We start from the raw sequence: 7,000 nt of genomic DNA on the forward strand, positions 1-7,000 counted from the left end.
GGTTTTTTCTCTTGGCGAGTGAACACTCCAACTATTTTCCAATAATATTTTCTCTCAAGGGTCGATCTAGGCCGGGGGGGCCCGGGGCTCCGGAAACCTTATCCATACAAAGAAGGGGAAGCAGAAGCCCGGCCCGCCCTTTAGAGAGGGGCTTCAGGGGGAGCCGGGACCCCCCCCGTCTGGGGCGGCGGGCTCTCTGGCCGGGCCCCGGGGGCAGGGTGGTACCAGCCAGCCGGGGGCCCGCCCCAGGAGCCGTGCGCACCAGGAGCCCGAACAAGGCCCCGCGCCGCGTCCTCTGCGCCCGGCAGGCCCCGGCCGGTCCCCGCCCCGCAGCGCCCAGCGCACCCCTAGAGAGAGAGAAATTTTAAGTAAACGAGTACCACTACTATTACCATAAACTACATTCAGCAGGTATGGTTTTAATAATGAAGTAAGTGGGTTTAGAAAGTAGGTCCTTCACCGAAATGCTTTTACCTTTTGGTTTTTTGCTGTCGTGTTTTTACTCCTTCCCTTCTCTGCCCCGTTAACCACACAGTAAACGCGCTCTTCCTCGGGGCCCAGCGGCAGGTCTGTGCACCACTTTGACCACCAGGCGGCTCTTCTTTCCTGTTCCAAGAACTGGAGGCCTCCATTCTTTCCAATGTCTAGATGTCTCCTGTCAATTCATAATGTTTCCTTATTGATTATGAGTAATCAGCAGGAAGGCTCTGTGAACACTCTTCACATTAGAAGAGTCCAGTGCTTTTTATTGGCTGAGAAGGTTTGGCTAGAAGACAGAACGTCTACAGGTTACCCCTTCTTGCCAGAACAGGACAAATACCATAGCCGGGACCTAACAAATATGATTTTCTTATGATTTCACTTTAGTCTTGCAATGAAACGTAATTTACAGTTCCTAAGACATTGAAAGAGGTGTCTAACCCAGAGTTGTTAGAATATTTTCATACTAGCATTTGCCAGGATTCTATCAAAGTTTAGCGGAATTCTATGAAGGAATTTCATAAGCAAACTTAGGTTTTAGATTTTTTAAATCATTATTGATTTTGGCTTTCTTGATATTTAATTTTTGAGAAAACTATTTCTGATTTTGTCTCCTTATTTTTCTCTTCCCTGATTATTTTCTATCTTAAAAATTGCGTTCTTATCACTATTCAGAATTGTTTAACAGCCTTCAGTATTACTCTGTATATAATAAGAAGGGGGAAAAGGAACCGCTTTTCTATTACTATAAAGCTTTTGTGTTCTTTAAGTTTCCATTAAGATGCTGACAGTTCTCCAATTATCAGAACTTATTTGCAAATTTTAGGTGGTAAATGCATCTACTGATATTTCTTTTATGAAAGATGAAAATAAAATAGTGAGAGAAGAATGAGACATTTTGATAAGCCAAAATACCCCCAAAATGATCAGGGGAGTTTTGAACTATCATAGATCATATCTGACTCAAATATGACTTCAGGTTACCTATTTTAGAAGTGTTGAATAATTTTCTTTTCTTTTTAAAAAAAATATATTTTTATTTATTTCAGAGAGGAAGGGTGAGGGAGACAGAGATAGAACCATCAGTGATGAGAGAGAATCATTGATCGGCTGCCTCCTGCATGCCCCCTATTAGGGATCAAGCCTGCAACCGGGCATGTGCCTGACCAGGAATCGAACCGTGACCTCCTGGTTCATGGGTTGCACTCAACCACTGAGCCACGCCAACCTGGCAAATGTTGAATAATTTTCAATATTATTTTGTGGTTTTTTTAAATGTCAATCTGAGCCACTATTTTCTTCTGTTCTTAAAAGAGAAATTATTTCCCCCATCTTCCAAAAGCAATGGATTTGAAGGCTATTTCTACCCTAACAAATTCAGAACTGCCATGTGATTTAAAACAGGACCTCTTTTAGCAGCATCAAGAATGATATCCTCCCATGTACTGTGTAGGCAAACACCAAAAAGGGCAGTAATTTACATTTGACCTATGGAAGGTGGGGTGAGAAGTGCCATCCTTTCAAAGAGATTTACTCAAAATTATTTTCCTTTCCCCAGCTCAAAACTGATTTGAAGGATTAAAATAAGAAATCAGAATCAGGATTGCTTTAATTCACAGTTTGACTAAAATTCTGGAAATAGCCTCTCCCAAGGTATGTAGCATCTCAATAAATCATGCTCTATCTAGATCTTCCTCTTAATTACTTTTTATTTTCTACATACAAAAGGAGAATACTTTAACCCCTATTCTCTAGGAAAGGAATAAAAACGGTGATGAGCCTAGAGCTCGATGTAGCCAGCCAGCAGGGTTCTTTTTGGCCTGCAAATATTTACGATTTGCTGTTACTTGGACGTCTTTTAGGTGGGACCTGCAATCTCCCCAAAGCCAGTAATTCCCGTCTTCTACCCAATAAGCTTTACCCATTTCTATTACCTTCCTAATAGGTCAGCTTCTGGGTTGTGCCCCCTGTTCCAGGAAATTCCATCTCAGCCATAACACGGATCTAGGACTGAGAGGAAATGCTTGGCATATGGGAATAAACTTGAGCGGAGAGGCAGCCCTGGCTAAAACTGTGGAGTAAGGCAGTTTGTTTGCTCCCTCCTTGTGTGAGCACTTCTTTTCCTCCATAGAAAAGTCCACAGCTGTCTTATTTCTCCATTCCTTCCCCATCTCCCATTGAAACCTGCTCATGTGTAAGGGTCCAATACTCATTCATGGGATAAATGACGACTTAAAAACATTTTTAAAGCCATGCTATCCTGCCCCGCTGGAGTGACTCGGTTGGTTGAATGTTGTCCTGTACATTGAAAGGTTACCAGTTGGATTCCCAGTCATACCTGGGTTGGGGGTTCAATCCCTGGTCGGGCATGTGAGGAGGGCAACCTCTCTCTCTGTCTCTCTGTCTCTCTCTCTCTCTCTCCCTCTCTCCCGCTCCCCTCCCCCACCCTCCTCTCTCTGTCTCCCTTCCTCTCCCTAAGCATGTACTCACATGAGGATTTTTTTTAAAAGTTATGTTATCCTGTCCCAACATGTCTTTCTTGAAGTCAAAACAAACCTTGCACCACCAAGCAAAATCATCCCATACTTGAACCCTGCTTGGTCGTTTTATAAAGACTTCTCTCTCTTATTGTTGTTGTTGTTTTTCTTTTTCTTCTTTAACTTGGTAAGAGAGATGGTTAGGAAAAGTAGAAAAAGAAGGCCACTCAATAAAGGAAAGTAGACAGAAGGAGTTTCAATCCAGCCTTTTAGAATGGTAGGAACAGAGAAAATAGGGATTCACAAATCATTTGCTCTAAGTCTCTTGCTTCACGGCAAACAGTCAGAGAAGTGTGGAGCTGAGTGCTATACTGACCTTCTCAGAACTTACCTATGTGTCCTTCACAGTCAAGACTTCGTTTTACTCTTTCTCACCTAAACTTTTTCTGGTTATATTTATCCTGGGATATTTATTCTTTTAGTTGTTCATGTAAAAGAAAACAGTTGGTGATAGTCTTTTAAATCAGCGTTCTCAACCTGTGGGTCGCAAACAATGAAAATACATCCTGCATATCAGATATTTACATTAGGATTCATAACAGTAGCAAAATTACAGTTATGAAGTAGCAACAAAAATAATTTTATGGTTGGGGGTCACTACCACACGAGGAACTGTATTGAAGAGTCACGGCATTAGGAAGGTTGAGAACCACTATATAGATATATTTCAAAACTAAGGTAAAATCTCCCCTATAGTTTTTCTCCAAACTGTAATATCCCAGTCTACCTTCCTGTTAGCCTCTTTAAAAATTTTTTTAAATCGATTTCAGAGAGGAAGGGAGAAGGAAAGAGAGATAGAAACATCAATGATGAGAGAGAATCATTGATTGGCTGCCTCCTGCACGCCCCACACTGGAGATTGAGTGTGGGGCATGTGCCTTGATTGGGAATCGAACCGTCACCTCCTGGTTCATAGGTCAGCGCTCAACCACTGAGCCACACCTGTTCATTTTGAAATGCTCTCCTTATTTATTGCTATCCTACTCTGATATGTTTCCACTTAAATTATGGGAGCCCAAATCAGACCTTTAGTACCTTCAACTTTAATATACAATAAATAACTTCAAGTTTCATTTTGGGGGGGGAAAGTTATTGATGCTACTAATCCTGCTAAACTGGCTTTTTAGACCAAAACTTGAGTGAAATTCAGTCTAGAATTCAAAATATGTATGTTTTATTATACAACATACAGCTATGCCTTTGTTTAATCAAATCTACCTGGAAACCTGCTTTATAAAATAGACAGTGATTCTTCAATTAAAAGGATTCACCAATACTTAAAAAAAATTGATTCTAGTCTTTTTAGTTACACATTTATCACTCAAATTAACATGTACTTCTATAAATTGAGAGAGTGAAAAGAAAACTATATGAAAATTGAAGGGCTATCAAAGCTGGTAATTTTATAGAAAGTTATGGTATGTTTCTGTGTCATGTTACTCTACATTATGTTACTCTACACTTCTCCTTCCTGCACTTTCATCTCCACCCAAAAGAAAAATTTAAAGGGCTTCATTTCTGCTATCCTCTACTTAAGTAAATAAATTCCTCCCCAAACAAATAGTAGGTAAATAGAAAGGAAATGAACTGCTTAATTTAAAAAAAGGAAAAAGTAAACACAGTACTTATTAATCTTTCTTCCTTTTTAGGTTTCAAGATAATTAAGTTGATTTGGACTCTGACTTTACTTTTTAAGATTACATTTTAACTAAAACAGACAAAGCAAGAACTTGCCTTATAATTCAAACAGTTCCTTGAATTTTTCAGATAAGCCCCACCCTTGGCAGCACTGGCATCTCAAAGGTGTGAGCCAACACCTTTGTAGCTGCGATGGGAGAAAAATATTTCCTTACCGTGTGTGTGTGTGTGTGTGTGTGTGTGTGTGTGTGTGTATGTATGACAGAGAGACAGAGAGACAGACATAAAAACTGAGAGAGACAGAGAGACAGACATTAAAACTGAGAAAACAGAAACAGTGTGTGGAATTCATAAAGCTCAAAGCCCAGAACCCCTTTGAGCCCTAGAGCAGTGGAAAATCCATCTCATTTACATGGTTATCCAAAAGTTAGAAGTGACAAAACATAGGGAACTTACTGTCCTAGAAACATAGCAAGGTACAGTCACAAGGGTAAAGGAAGTGGTGGTTTGAGTAGGCTGCTGCAACCACCTACTTTTTTGCTGAAAACAAACAAACAAACAAACAAACAAACAACCAAAACCATTTTCTCCTCATCTTTTCCCAGGGAACTAACTGCAGGAGATTCAGTGCTTCTCTCTCTACTCCCCAATTCTATACTTTTGTCCGGTAAACTCAGGAGAGTCCATTTCCAAAATGGGTGGCTTAGTTCACAGAATTTATGGGTCCTTTTAGAATAGTTGCTTTGTGATTATGGTCTAGGCCAGTGGTCGGCAAACCGCGGCTCGCGAGCCACATGCGGCTCTTTGGCCCCTTGAGTGTGGCTCTTCTACAAAATACCACGTGCGGGCGCGCAAGTACAGTGCGATTGAAACTTCGTGGCCCATGCGAGGAAGTCGGTTTTCGGCCTGGACGAGTCTATTTTGAAGAAGTGGCGTTAGAAGAAGTGGGGGGTGTCGGTAGGTCGGGCAACAGGAGACCCGGCGAAGGCGGGCCGGCCGCGGGATATGCAGCGCGGGGGAGGTACATTGTTTTGAGGTACGTTCGCTGAGGTGCACCCCTTCCAACTCTCCCATCCACACTCGTCTATCTGAAACAAGTATACAAGACGAGTGTGGATGGGAGAGTTGGAAGGGGTCAACCTCAGCGAACGTACCTCAATCAGATTGAGGACGTTTTTAGCAAAGGCCAGCTTAGGAGTACCCTAATTAAGTTAATAACAATGTACCTACCTATATAGTTTAAGTTTAAAAAATTTGGCTCTCAAAAGAAATTTCAATCGTTGTACTGTTGATATTTGGCTCTGTTGACTAATGAGTTTGCTGACCACTGCCCTAGACCTAGACCTGCACTAGGATTGGGATCCTTGCTTGACAGTAAAGCTTCTTCCATTCATTTCTCAACCCTTAGTTTCTAAGTCATTTTTTTTTACAAGAGTTCTTCCCCGTTCCCTGATCTGATATCCTTTTATCCATTGTTGTGTCCTCTATCTGTGCCAGGACTCAATCCCTTCGCCTCTCTTCTATAGCTCCTGAGAATCTCCCACTCCCCACCCCAAATGCCATGATTTCTATTTCTCACTACAGGTCTCTCTAACACTGTGTCTCAGGTACTTGGCACATGGTGGCAATTAGTATAAATTTTTTAGTGAATGAATAAATGAATTGTTGAATTTGAGTCATTGATGTTTTTCTAAAATGTATTATTTAAAAAATATATACACACACACACACACACACACACATTATATATTATTGATTTCAGAGAGGAAGGAAGAAGAAGAGAAAGAAACATCAATGATGAGCTCCTGCATGCCCCCTACTGGGGATTGAACCCGCAACCCAGGCATGTGTCCTGACCAGGAATTGGACCATGACCTCCTGGTTCATAGGTCAACACTCAACCACTGAGCAACACGAGCCAGGCGATGTATTTTTCTTTTCGTTTCTTTAAGAGAGAAGGAAAGACAGAGAGAAAAGAATCAATTGGTTGCCTCCTGCATGTGCCCTGATCAGGGCCCAGGCCAGGGAGGAACCTGCAACCGAGGTACATGCCCTTGGCTGGTATCGAACCCAGGACCCTTCAGTCTGCAGGCCAATGCTCTATCCACTGAGCCAAACTGGCTAGGGCTGTATTATTCTTTAGCATCAGTAACATGGGGCTGCTTTTCTGTTTACAGGATCATTCATTCATTGTCTTATCCCTGGGAATACAAAGATAAATACAAATAGAATAAACATTTTCTCCTATGCTATTCAAGAACTTAAGGCATTTCCCCTTTTGGGATAAGTTTTGCCAGCCCAAAGGGGTCTATAAAATTCAACATCTAGGAGTACAAGCTACTGTC

This window comes from Myotis lucifugus, unplaced genomic scaffold (genome assembly GCF_000147115.1).
Source record: "Myotis lucifugus unplaced genomic scaffold, Myoluc2.0 scaffold_3, whole genome shotgun sequence".
In the NCBI taxonomy this organism is placed as follows: Eukaryota; Metazoa; Chordata; class Mammalia; order Chiroptera; family Vespertilionidae; genus Myotis; species Myotis lucifugus.